At 39.9% G+C, this 15,036-nt stretch overlaps 1 protein-coding gene across 4 annotated transcripts in view; it reads right to left on the bottom strand.

Moving 5' to 3' along the window:
* The window catches only part of NLGN1 (neuroligin 1), a 373,716-nt gene that overhangs the window by 305,819 nt on the left and 52,861 nt on the right, over positions 1-15,036 (bottom strand). The gene's annotated exons all lie outside the window — the stretch shown is intronic.

A 15,036-nucleotide genomic window follows, 5' to 3' on the forward strand; every position in this document is an offset into this window, starting at 1 on the left:
TTGAATTGAGGGAAGCAGCCCCGATCCTGGCCTGCGCGTCTTCTAGGATCACGGCACGGAGGGAAAGTTGGCAAGGCAGAGTATGTGGGAGAAAGGAGGGCCAGATCAGAAGGGAAAGGCAAATAGTCCTTTGAATTCTGAAAGGTCTATTCATTTTTTAAGAACAGACACAACCACACACTAAAAGATTATAAGCATCCTGAGTTAAGCCTCTTGGAGAGAGCTCATTAGCATCTCCTGTTATTTGCAGAGAGACTCCCCTTCACGTTGTGCTAAAAACCTGTATTTTGTTGTGTTGACATCCACCTCGCTTTAAAATATTGACGCTAATCAAGCACAGCACACCCACTCCTGTATCCAAGCCCCAGGCGAGGCCTGAGGGTGCCCAAAGACTTGCTGGGTTTTCACACCCCTCACCTGAGAGCACGTCCCAGTGGGGCACAGGCCAGTCCCAGCCACACCAAGCTATTTACGTCTCCGGGTCCCACTGAGGATCTATATCTAAATGTCCATGGCAGGAATGACAGCACACGGCAGCAGTTCATCCTGTGACATTTCTGTGTACTGGAATAATTCTGTCCTGGGCACATTTTTCACCTGGTAAGTATCAATAATTGTAATAGTCCATGATTAATTGTCAAAGTCCAGCATCCTTCGGTGCTCTGAAATTTAACTCTCTGACTGCAGCTGAAAGCAAATGGCTCTCAGATAAAGGGGGGAAAGGCATAGTCTTTGCTGACAGAGCAATCCTATGCACATTGTTATGCTATTCTCAAGGGAACACTAGTGGAAAAAAAAGGTTTCAAAACCAGAAAGAAAATGTGCATATGAATATCAGTCACTTGCCACCAGCTACAGACGGTGGCTACAACCTGAAACCATCACCAACTAGGGCGATACCAGGTGAGCTATTCTGCCATTCTTCATCTGCATAAGAGCCTGGAGTAAATTTATCTTCAGGTGGTGTTTTTTTTTTTTTTCACTGAAATGTAAGAAATAATGAGGATATAAACTACATACACCCTTGTTTTCATTTGATGAGCCAGTGGAATCCAGCTGTCCAGTTTTCCTCTCACTTCTTCAGGGCAGACCTATGAAGCCTCCACAGGTTCCCCAAGCCATCGTCAGACTGCTCCAAGAATCATGTAAGGTTATTGTCCCCTACTAACTACGTGGGAAACTCTACCCTTTTGTCCCTCTACCATAGTTTTTTGGGGGGGACATAACTCCCATCCAATTGACTACAATCCCACCTTTGGCAGTCAAGCCTCCCCCTGACCCTAACCCATCTTAACTCATGCAGAAATGACACCAAGTTGTTGCTCAGCAGGTTAAGGTTTCCTCCAATTCCCTCTCACAGCAGTTTGTGTGTGATACCAGTTCACACATGGCATTACTTTTGCTCTGTCCTATCCCCAGTGGTGGGATCAATATAACTAACTTCCCACCACCTTTCACTCTACTCTGCTCCTCCCGTTGAGTGCTTCTCCTCACTTCTTCCCTCCAAGGACCTCAGCAGCACAGATCACCTCCCATCCCAAATATTGCTGGGAAAAGGGGAAAACCGAATCGTGGGGGCAAGATTTGGTTTCAGGTCTAGGAAGGGGCATAGGGCTGGACCAAGAATCCATGGAAAATGCACATTCCAGTGTCCTGTAATACTCTAAAATTTAACTCTCTGCTCCATCTATTCTCTGCTCCTTTCTCTCAGTTTTGAGAACCTGAAGCCCTTCATACAACCCTCATCCAAACACCTAACTTAAAAAAAAAAAGAGCAAAACATAATAATGAAACACTAAAAAGAAAAAAGAAGATACCAACGAGCAAAACCAAGCTAAAGTATGTATCTGAGGTATATAAAGTACTCATCTGAAGTATTACTGGTAAGTTTTTTTCTTTGCCAGAAATTTCATGAGCTATTGAAACATACAACTTGGGATAGTATTATCTTTTTCTTTTAAATATAGATTTGTTCAGGATATATTTCCCAGGAAAAAAAATACTAACCTTATTAATAGGTAGAAAAGGTAGGATTGTTTACATATAGAACATTCTAATTATTCATTAATTTGCTTGTCTCAGGATGGCTCATTAAATTGTTTCTTGCAAGTAACTTCATTAAATATCTTCTTTGATTTCCTGAAACTTACTTAAGATTACTCACCTGTCCGTTTACATTCTCTAGATTGCCCCCAGTCGCCAAACCTTTAATGAAATTATAATGCCTGTCTATAAGCTGCTTTAGTCAGCCACAGCTGCTTAGTTATTGCTATTCATTTGGTTTAACCTTGCCAAGAACAGAGTCCCTTAAAGACTCAGTCCCTCCTCACGGCGCAGCCATTTGAGACTCTTCACAAAGATACAGGGGACTGACAGTCCCTCTGTCACTTCAAGCACTCGTCCTTACTTGTTTTATTTAATGTTGTTCTTTAATAAAAACAACCACATTTAAAATTTGTGATACTTTCCTTGTATCCAAAAAACTCAGTCACTTAGGAACGGCCAGGCTTTCATGTACCAAGAGTTGGGAAAACAAGATGCACGTAGTCTAAGTGTTTCAACTTCAAATCCCTTCTCTCACCTCCAGAAAAGTCCCCGAGCCTGTTGTCACATCCCATCTGTCCTTACCGCTGCCGCCGTGCCTGACTTCAGCGGTCAGGGTCAGTGGTTCCCTTCCTCCCGGCCCGTGATGGGAATCGTACATTGTGTCATCTGGTGGGATTTGTATTCGGACATCATACAGGTTGTCCTCCGTGACATTCGCTTTTTATCATTAGCACCTTGTACTGGAATATTTAATTGGTTATGTTGTATCCCTGCACTGTAGATTTATTTTGCATCTACATTTAATTAACAGCCACGACCAAGAGTCTGATAGATGGCAAAGCATTCTGTGAAGTTGAATCCTCCTGGATTAAAAGCTTGGCTCGAAGGTGTCAGATGCCCATTCAGCCTCAACAACTCACCGTCAGTTTCCTTCGGAGCAGCAAGCTCCTACAACACAACTCCTGAGGGCAGGGGAAGGGGAGGGACGTGGGACATGAGGGCCACACAAGACCTCTTCCTGCAGACTGACCTCTGAACTCTGCACTGCCTTGACCAGACGCTCGGACAGGCATGGTCTGCCCACGGATGCTCTGACATTCAGAAGCTCATGTTCTTTCAGGTGCTGGTGAAGGACTGATGCTGATACAGAAAGCCACTGCCAGTGCTCTTACTGGAACTTCATCAGTAGATTACAACATGTTACACTAGTGTGCTTGCCAGGGAATTCTGAATTAATTATAAAATCCATTTCCTTGTTTATATGGCTGTGAATACTTTTAGCCCAGAAGAGTTTTATGGCTCCATCCCTTTCCAAAATTTCAGCTATTCTTTGAAGACAGCAGTGACCAAATATAGAAAAACATGGGGCTAGACTATTTTTTTTAATTACAAAACGCATTTATGAAAAGAGTTTTCTGTTTACACTATGTGAAAGCCAATCTATTGCTAGTTTTTTAATTAAATTAGCTTAAAGCTATAGTTGAAAAGGGTACTACGACAGTATGCTACTTCTGACAGGCTGAATTTTAAAGCATATGGGAATGTTGTCCAAAGAAGGTGGTGCACTACGTCAGTTTACAGGTAGCTTGTGCTCTTTTTGACCCAGTGAGAAAAGGACAGAGAACTACGAGCCAGCTTCATCTCTGGTGTAATTAAATGGAAGTTAGAGGAACCTTATCAGAGAATTGTGATTGTTTCCTGATACCTGACCTGAGCAGAAAAATAAAAATGTAGGCTGGATTGTTAGCATTTGCAAGTAAAAATAGTAAATTGTTTTTCTGCATGCATTTAATGAAGAACATCTTTTAGTTTTCCACCAGCCAGTTTCCATAAACAGGGAAAGCTTCAAGATTTTTGAATTAAGATGCTGAAACCTCACTCTCTCAGCACTGATAAAGCATTTTAGGTCCTTATTTAAATCAGTCAGTAATAAGATGATTGTGAAATATATCATTATTTTACTTCCAGTTTCTCTTGACTTGATTGGAGTCTGTTTGCCTCCAGTTACGATTGCACTGATAACTCAGTGACCGATATAATTAGCCTGGCTGTCATTATGGCTCCTGTCCAAGAGAGCCCGACATTGCAAAGATATTTCTTAAAATTTCCTTTCAGATGCAGCAGATAACACCATGCATTAATTAAAACCCATGCAGTCCCAGTTAATTCCTCACAACTGAAAAGAGACGCAGTTCAAAAACACTCCTAAAGAGCTGTAAACCTCTGTCAACCAAAATGTGAGCCGCAGTCGAAAGAAGGTGGCGAGGCCTTGGGTTTGGGTACAGGGTTGGTGTCCAGGGGCTTTGTCAGTGACCACGTGGAGACCTTGAGCCAAGCTATTTTACCTTTCCTACTTCATCTCCATTTAAACCATTCTGAATTTTCAGTCGCCAGGGCAGAGCCCACCTCCTCACTCATAGGAGAAGGAGGAGGAAGGAAGCTCAGAGGCAGGGAGGAGCGGGAGGGCCGCGGGCTGCTCTGGCAAGGAGCTGCCTGTGCAGGGCAGCCGGGCCCGGGTGCTGCCGTCCCTGCCAGCCCCAGCTGCTTGGCACCGACAGGCGCAGTCGTCGCAGGTGCAGCGGCGGCTCCGTGCTGCAGCGGCACTCACAGGGCCTCTGAGAGAGGCCAGGCACCAGAGAGAGCCGTGGGGCCTGCTGCTTCTGCCGAGCAGTCGACGCCACAGGTTTATGAAACATTGCTGTAATAAGCGTTAGGAAATAATGAGCCAAGAGTGAAAGACTCTGAAAAAGAAAGCTCCCTATATTCTGCAGGCATTAATCAGCTTCAGTAGTGATGAGGAAGCCAGGAGATAGTATCGATATAAAAATACCACTGTACAAGCAGCAATACCTTCACCTGCTTATCTTAGCATGTTTTAAAGCTCATGACGTCTGGAGATCTGATTCACCAGGCAATGACAAACCACGCTGTCTTAAACAGACCTGTGCAGCAGGCAAGAACATACAGATAATGCAAAGAGTTAAAAAAAAAAAAAAAAAATTGCCAAGAATTTCCAAGGCAAAGCGACCTAAAGAGGTCCTAACCTGAGGGACCTGAAGAAATGTCATCTTTACCAGATGACTGCAGGCCTTGGGGGGGAACACATTAATCCTTTGAAAATAAAGTTACTTTTGAGAAAGTAAACTGAAGACAGACCAAATCACTTGTGATTTCTGAAAATCTCATTGCAGTATAAACAAGCCATTATTTACAGCCCATTAATATTATTCCTGTAAAATCCAGTCTTTCTGGTGATTTAATAACAGGCCAACAACAGCAAAAGTCTTCCTCCTAGCTGTGTGACAGGAGCGTACTAGATGATGCACTGCTTTGTCTCTGGCTGCACTTACAGACACCGGATCATACCACATCTGCAGTACCTGGCTGCCAAACCCCACTAGAAAACTGGAGGGACAAACAGTACCACTATTCTGTGCACAATATTTGAGGATACCTCTGTATGGTACAAGAGAAAAAACAACCTCAGGAAGCCTTTGCTCACATCCTTGTAGGCAGAGATACAGGGTTATCTTGCTGAGTGCTCAGAACAGCAGTCTGCCCACATGAAAACCAGCAGATACAGAAGTTGTGAGAAAATGGAATTTATCCAAATGTTCCTTCTTGTTGTTGTTGTTGTTCTACAAAAGGAAGATTTGGGTCTCTAAAATAATAATTTTGCAATGTTCAGGAACATTAGGTACATGCAGGAAAAGAAAGAAGAGAGAAAGGGAGAGAAAAGGAGAGACAAAGAAGGAAAGACAAGGCAGAATAGAACAACTGTGGTGAGCCTATTATCTAATTGATGCCATAAGGCAGGAGCATATATTATCCTCTATACACTATGGTCATGTTACGATACGCACTCTACATGGAGTTTGAAATCTCAGTTGTCCTTTATACAAGGCTTGCTAGAAAGAACTGTAAGTGAAATCTGTACAAATATTTTATAACACCTGTCTGTGGTTAAATGGAATCCCAAAACCAGAAAGACATGACTTTGAATTTTAATCTTCAAATTTCTAGAAGGTCTTGGTTGCAGAATACAATGTTTTTATTCCACATCTGGCATTTGCAGAACTAAATGAACAGTGTCTCTGGCATTCAGAATAAGCACAATGCCGCTTAATCTCTCTCTCTGTGGCAAAGTTTGGCATTCTCTTGTTGTAGAAAGTGAGTGCAGTGGTTGTCTACAAATAGTTTTTCTGCCAAGACTAAAGACTGCATGAGTTTTCTGTTCCTCACACCTTTCACTTCCTTTCCTGCTCCAGGCAAATAGGAGGCTCAAAATTCCTATGATTTTTTAATAATGATGCTATTTGATTTTTGCTGGTAAATACTATGCCAGGATTTCTCCTGCAGCTAAGAAAAAATCAGTGAAAGCTATTTGTGGTCTGCGCAGCAGCCAGTAGAGGGTGCAGGCAGCGTGGCTGCATTTCCTGCACGCCCGAGCTGGCCTCTGCTGCTGCTTCAGTTTGTTTCTAGTGTTGTATTATGGGTGCAATTCAATACTAAGTAATATGCAGAAATTGCACACACCTCAGCTTCTCGTTTTCTTTGTTCACAACTGTTTTCAGAGTTTACAATGCTGTAGGGATTGTGTTGCATACACGCAGCTCAGAGACTTGGCAAGAAATCATACGATGGCAAATGCAAGAAGTATCTGTAAGGTTTTTTTCATAATCATAGGAGTAAAAAAGGAGTATTTTCAATCAGTAGAAAAGTTTGTTTCTGCTATATTTTCAGGTTTTAATCAGGCTTCAGCCAAATAATTTTCCACTTAAATAATCCAAAACATTTCCCCAATGCTAGGAATATTATCTTTTCAAAATGATGTCAATTAAAGAGGGGCAAAGAGGTGCTGGCTTGCAAGATGAATGTTGCACTTGCCATTGTTAATGGGGGAATTATCTGAAGGCAGTATTTTCCTCTTTCCACAACTGTCTATGGTTTAAACAGCCCTGGCTGATGGGACCATGTGATGGACACTACTGCTGTGCAATCAGTTGCACAACAGTTGACAGCTGTTGTTTTGTAAATATTTTGCTGTAAGGCTAGCATGGATGTGAATAAGATTGTGTCTGTATAAGCATCTGAATATATCTGCTACAGTCCAGTGTTGCATATCTGTAATTCTACTTAGCTTGCAGTGCCCAGTCTACCCAGCTGTCTCAGTGTCTCTGAAGGCCAAAAGGAAACGCTGGGATTTAGGTGGGGTTTAGGCTGTGCGAACCTAAACCCAGTGTTTCAAGCAGCCTAAATCTCTGTTAGATTGAGTTCAGCACCTAGAGAATAAATGAAAATGTGAAGCTGTGCTTGATAACGCTGAATCGTAAAGGTGAGTAATTATCAAAGAATGAGCACAATGTAATAATCACAAGATACACCGCACGAAAGGTTTTGTGACAGGTGAAAATGAACATTTTTACACGGGATGGAACTCAACTTTGAGTCTAAAATGAAGGATATACTTTTACTCTTGAGGAACCGTTTATTGATCGAAAGACCAAAACAATATTGCTTGTCTCATTAACAGGTGCTATACAAATGACATCCTCTTTCTGCATTATCAGAGGTGCAGTTGTGAGATGCCATTCAAAGACTAGACGAGATAAGGCACCTTGCCTTAGCATACAATCTGACGACTTCTCAGAGTGGTTTAGGAAAATACGATGGTAAATTTTAAAAGTCAATAATTTCTGCCTAGCACAGGTAAAATCAGTTTTGTCCACTCCTTTCCAACAGAGTACCCACAATGGAAACAACTATCCACATCTCAAATGAAATATCTCAAATCTCAGTACCCGCCCCTGCAGCCATCTGGTTCATCAAAGTATGAAACAAGCTGAGGAGAGCTCATGTTCAACGATGCTCTGAGGGAAAATGACTGTCTGGCATCAGCACTGGAAGTAGGATGTGGCTGACTGATGATTTAGGATTGTTTTTTGAAAATACTGGGTAAATTGAGTAATTTGAACCAATCATCGAATATAACGTGCAAAACAACATTCTTCTACCCTGCAGTCTCCCTTCTGGGAAATCTGGAGTGGTGGTGAGTATATTTATCAAGAAAATAATGACCCCAAACAGACTCCTTGAAGCCTAAGATTTTTTTTATAAGAGGAATCTGGGGAACTAATTAGGAGGAAATAGCTCCTCAATGTCCTGAGCAAACTTCCACTGAGAAAATAAACAATTTACTGACTCACGCAACTACAGACATGAATTTTTACAAACCCAGAGCACAGAAGGCCATGCAGAGTCAAAATCTGATAACAAAGAACCTGTATATATCCAAGGATTCACACCTGCCATGATTATTCTGATTTTTGTCTTTGAATGAAAAAACGGTGTTATACCAAAGAGGTGCACACGATTGTATTTTATTCAGTAGGAGTATGTAGGGTGTGGAGTTCTGGCTGTGGACATTTGCTGACTGTCAGACAACAAGTGTGCTAGAACTGGCTTTGAAAACACTTGGCCTAAAAATACTCCATCTTTCGGATGTTCTCTCCAGAAGAGAAGGCCAAGTATTTTGGTTAACGAAGGAATAAAGCCATGAGAATGGAAAATGGGAGTGTATATATTTGAAAGGTACAGGAGGTACCTGGGAGCAATGCAGAGTATCACCAGAAGGTGTGACAAGTAAGGGGAGCACATCAATATTTAACCATAAGCACCAGCAGAAGTGTCCTGTCAGTGTGATGTGTGTAATTATCCCAAGGGAAGTAACTATAGCTCTTTGCTGACAGCCATCGCTTTTCAACCTATCAGGTCAGCAACTGTGTATCTATACCAAACATTTTCATTAGCCTTTTCATTTTATGATGAACATACGAAATAAATATATAATTGATAGGCAGCAATAAGCCACTGATGTAGAAAACATAGCTACTGTGGCAGAATGCAAAACCAAATAGCTTATTGCTTTCATTACTGAATGCCTGGAGTTGGAGTCCCATTCTCTTAGGATTCTGAGGATATTTCTTATGGTCCACAGAGAGAGAAATAAAAGGCTTTGCAATAATAATAATAAAGGCTGAACACGCCGGCACCATATCAAGTAATACATATATTCACTCCCGTACAGTATCGTTTCTCAATAGTTCAGTTCCCTTGTGCTTTTAACGTGCTCTCCTTAAAAGACTTGTCAAGACAAATTGTCTTCCAAGTAAAAGAGGCAATTCCTTAATATAATTTGATAATCAGCATTTCCTAGAGAAGAGCGTTAAATTCCAGCTGCTGAACCCCTCTCTATTCGATCTCTACAGTCTTCCTTTCTCTTTCTCCTGCTGATGTCCTAACATATCTTCTCTACTTGATGTCCATACTGTTTAGGTGGCCAAAAGTTGTGAGTAGGACCTACTCTATAGTTCGCATTTTATATTTTCTGGATCTTGTACAAGAAGCATCCAAATAACTCCATACTGGACATTTGTATTTCTGACACTTTATCAGAGTTGTTATTCTTACATTTGTATGGATAGAACCAGTATGTTTTGAAAAATTTCTATAATGCATTAAGGAAACAAAGTTGCTAAGTAGAATACTGGACACAGAAAACTAACAGGAAAAAAAAATATATATATATACATATATATGTATATTCTAGGTTATATCACTTGCCTTAACAGATGATATTGTGAACTGAAAATATTTTTATCTTATACTGGTCAGCACAAGTTATGGCTGCAATTAAACTACGTTGGGCACAGTGCTCAGCATATGATGCCTTGATGGATTAAGATAATGATGTAAAACGGGGCAAACAATGCTAAGATTATTTGTATCATGTCCTCTGTGTGTTTGGGTTCTCTGAAAAAATTGTGGGTGAAAATTATTTAGGAAGAAATCTTTGAGATGTTGTTCATCACATCGATGTTAGCATAAATTGCATCTGATTTATAAAAAAATTTCGCTAGAAGGAATATTTAGAGAGTTCATTCTGGCTAGATATCATGTAAAAGAAGATTTATATATTTTAATGTTTAGATCATTGTTTCTTGGGGAAACATGATTGCATACAATTTCCAATTTCATCCTCATTTTTGGGCAGTTTTCAGAAAAAGACATCCAAACCAGCAATCATTTATCTTTGATTTAAGCACAATTTGATGCCTACTTAATATACATACAAAATAATTCAAGACAGCACAAAACGCACATTTGACAGGTTTCCAAATGACACCAGTGCATATTAATATTTTGACATTTACAGGCATAAATTCAGGGGTGGCTCTCATGCTAGATGACTTGAAAAAGTCTTTGTAATAATGGAAGTATAAACATTATTCATTTGTTCAGTGCTTTAGTTGCATATGCTGCATGTGTTATTTCCTGCAGTGCTTACAGGATCACGTTAGTCAGAGATTCTGCTACTTATTTACCCATACAACACCATTACTACCCTTGAAATGCCAAGAAAATGCTGATTTGCAGGGTTTTACTACAGAACAGATTGTAATTATTATAACAGTCTCTAGAAATTCTTTGTAAAATATGACTGTCATAACTATGCCCTAGAGAGCAATGGTTAAATAACAATATACATATATAATGTCATTATTATATTGATTTATATAGATGTAACATTACCTAGACTATATGTGAAAGAAAAAAAAATCAAGTCAACTGTTAATAAAAGGAAAAACTAGTCATGCAACTTATACAATCAAGAAAAGTTTTTAAACCAATGTTAAACAACATATATACATTATTCTGTCTCAGATCTGTATTTTGAAACATCCCCGAAGCAAGCATTTGATAAATAAAAGAGCAAACCCACTCCTAGATCAAACTTTTTGCTTTTCACAGCAGGTTTGACTTGACACAGCCAGAAAAAAAGATTTCTTCAAACAAAGCCTTCTAAATACAACTTCTTTTCCCCAAAACCCGTCAGCTCATTATTAGTTCTTCAGGAAACTGTGAGCCATTTGCAGTGAATGGTAGGTTAAAGAAACACGTGAACTTCATTGTTACTGAATGAGGATTCAAACTTAACTTAGTCTACACTGGAGATTTTTGAAGCTAGGTAGCTCTACCAGCTGCACAAAAAGGCTGTAGCACTTTGTTTCAGCAATGCACTCCTATACCATGAGCTGGTATACACAGATGTTGCTATATTTGTAATAAAATTCTTGAGGACATAAAAGCCCACATAAAATCAGGTTAAAGGCTTTCTAACCAATCATTATTGCAATCAACATACATTTCTCACACTGTTTTTTTGACTTAAACAAAATTGAGGCCAGAGGACAGCTGGAGGCTTATGGTTCCTACTGAAAGAAACCTGTCTACTGAAACAAGATCATCTTTTCTATTTATTTTTGTCCTTTTAAACATCCAGATCACATTTCCACTGATTCATAGCCTAAATCTCTCTTTCAGCTGTGTAGTGATGGAATGGGCCAGACAGAAAATATACTTTTGCTCAGATTATGTCCCAATGTCTTTACTGATTCTTTAACCCATCTACAACATAGCTCTTTAAAGATGATACTTGGTTAGAACAGACAGAAAACGAAAATATTAAGGGAGCATTAATGGGGGACATAAATCCTTACCCTCATTCAGATTTAATATTTGACTGCTCCAATGATATCGTTCTGTAAGGCATGTGAAATGGGATGAGGGCAGGAGGATGGTAACCTCAGAGGAAGTTAAAAACTGGATTTTTCTGCACTCTATTTTTATGGAAAATTGAAAGATTTTAGAGCTTGTATAATAAACTTGAACTTCATTTTCTACTGTGTGTTTTATGCACAAAATACAGTTTTATGTGCTGTATCGTATTCTTAAATAGACAAAATTCTTCAGACCATGCAACATACTGAAAATGAGACACCAGCTTCATTTGAGAAAGCCAGTGGCTTCAACACAATAAAATCTAGTACAGATTGAAACAGGCAAACAAAGTGAAACTTTTCAGCTAAATAATACATTAGTTCAAACACGCCAAACAGAGAAAAGTGTTTATAGTCTTGGGACTCTATATGTTAATACATAGGCAGCTGGGATATGCAAAGCACTGAATTGAACATGCTAGCCCACAAGAAATCAGAAAAAGAAAAAATAAATAAATAAATAAATAAATAAATAAATAAAGACTGTGAGGAAGGGCAGTGAATGCTTGTTCCTGGCAGTTTGATAGTAGAATTAAACTATTTCTAAGCTAACAACTAAAAATATGTATGTGTCAGAAAGGAGGGAACTGCTGATGTGAACAGGAAGAAAGCCACAAAATAACTATTACACCTTACAAAAGCAATCTGAAAAATACTGCCCAGTATCTGAATCCAGTCCTGAGTTCAGAAATCATACATAGCTACCCTTCCACAACATTTCCCAGGCAAGGAGGTCACATGCACTGGGCAACTGAAGATGCCTCACTGACTGCACCAAATATGTTGGTTGGGCAAAGGAAATGCACCTGTTTCGATAAAAAATAGGAAGTGTTATTGAGATAGAATAAATATTCCCTTTCTACAAGACTTAAATCCACCAAACAAGGCAGCATGGCTGATGATACAGCCATATTAGGGCATATAAAGGCCCCAGGACTAGTTCTACCCAGCACCAGCAGGACTTCCTTTTAGTGGTCAAACATCTGCAAAAGACAGCTGATCTCTTTTGGAAGCTGCCACGTGCTGTTGACAGCTAAGATGATTTACTGGAGCCATCAGAAACTTTAGCCTGTGTGTGCTTCTCCAAGTATCTCAGAACTATTCTTCTAAAGTAACCAAAGTCAAAACAATCCATGCACCCAACTCAAAAGAGCCTAATATCAATAGCAAGACTTCCTTTCCACTAGCAGCCAAAACATTACCACTCCCAGACCAATAGTGTCTACAAATTAAAACATCCACCAACATTTAAAAACTTGATATCAAGTGGAGACTTGACAGGAATTCCCATCAAGTCCTCCTTGCTAGGTAAAGAGAAGGCCTTCTCTGGAAATTTGATTGATGATGTATTCCTCACGTGTAGCAGGGCTTCATATTGTGCCCTAATGTATTACTTTGGTAGATCATTTATATGCTTCTGCTACAGCATCAGTCATCACTAATGGCCTAAGACCTTCCTCGTCTTTCACACAGCATTCATCAGAGCTGGCTCCTCTCTTTGTCCCTTTCTGACCAAGGTACCGATTGTCATCTAAATTAATTATCATCAAAACATGACAGCTACCATGTTAGCTATTGAAAAGTTTAGATTTCTGAAAGCAGAATTCCGTTATTTGTCTTCGGTTTCGGCAGGGACCTGTACAATGCTACTTCCAAATTGCCAAAGTCCTCTCACCTCTCAGGCCGTGTTTCTGGTGTCACAAGCAGCTGCTCTGAAACTGCACCACTGTAACTGGCTTGCAGAAACCTCTTCTCTTCCTTTTAACCCAAACTGAAAACTCCATGCACATAGCTGTCATTGCTTTGCTTTGGAGAAGTGTAAATGGCTTGAACCACTAGTAACAGGAAAGAAATGGAGGGGCCTAGATAAGCTCTCTGCTTCTCGCTTCCTGAGTATGAAGACCGGGTGTGCCTTTACAGGTGCGCTTTAGCACCTTCCACAGGATGTCTGCCTAGAAGATGGCAGAATAAATTTTCTTTTCCCTCTTCTAAACCTTTCTCTGCTACAGGTTTGTTTCATCACAAAAAGTCGACAAGCTCTTTTTAACTGGAATAGTATAAAACTGGACTGAGAGCTTCCTGCTTCTCAGTTCAGGCTTTCTGATACTTCCCAAAGAAGGACACAGCTATTCTTCAGCAATACTTGCCAAGCAAGATGTACTCTATATTGCCACTGTCTGTCCTATTGCTTCAATCCAAAGAGTAATGCCACCATTCTGGTATAATTGACATAACACTGGATAGCTGATCAGTATAAATCACAATGTCCTAATGAAGGATAAAAAGAAAAGGAACTTTTATGTGCACACATAATTCACAGCACATTTATATTGGCATTTTTCAAGAGCTGAAAAGGTATATAGATAGAGGGTGAGACAGGACAAGTGAAATAAAGAGCTATGTGATATACTCACAGGGAATCTGTTCTGAGTGCAGACAAACTTCTGAAAACTTTTTAAAGGTCATCGATACTCAAGTTTACACTGAAAATTTGTTTTGTTTTCACTCTTATTCATCATACTAAATATGTTATCCCCCTTTGTGATTTCATGCCATGTTCAAGCAAGTTATTAAGTTTCTTAGGCTCAGTGTTACTATTCAAGAACCGTGTATATTTATGATCCATTGATATACTACTGTAACCATTAATAATAATTTATTTCAGGTTTCAATTAGCGTGACTGCTGACATGAAATATGGTGAAGAACTAGCAAAATAATTATACTGATAATAACAACAACAAAAGATGTAACCACCCATACAGTACATGGAAGCTGCATCTACTTTAGGAGAACTTGCCGTTTTTCAGTGGGATTCACTCAGCATGACAGGAAACCTCCTATGAGCATGTAAAATTTGAAATTTGCAGAATCTTTTATTTCCATGTAATTTTTATTTCCATCCTGCTGTGCCATTTTGAAGGCTTTGTTGTCACCAATATTCAAGATCATTTTCAGTAATTGGGACCCTTAATTTTACCATCTCCTAAAAGGTCATTAAATCATCAGTCTCACCCTGACTCTCCTGGGAGTCCCATGGAGGGGAACCTTACCAACTGACAATTTGGGCATAAGTGTTAAGTAATGTAGGAAAATACAAACAGTGTGTTCGCCAGAAGAGGATTGGTGCCACTGAGTCATTGCAAAACATGGCATGCTTCTCCAAAGTGAAGGTTGCAGCATGCCACCTTTCTTTTTGAAGGAACTTTAGCAGCAGGTATGCTGACCCTGCTGTTAACCCACCCCTGGCAGTCTCAGGCAGCCTTTCATTTCTCTGGGAAAGGTGAACAGAACAGGCACATCTCCACAAACCCTTACATGCAATGAGTCTGGCTGCTTGACCTTCACGCTTTTCAAAGATAGGGAACCTC

This window comes from Aythya fuligula, chromosome 9 (assembly GCF_009819795.1).
Source record: "Aythya fuligula isolate bAytFul2 chromosome 9, bAytFul2.pri, whole genome shotgun sequence".
In the NCBI taxonomy this organism is placed as follows: Eukaryota; Metazoa; Chordata; class Aves; order Anseriformes; family Anatidae; genus Aythya; species Aythya fuligula.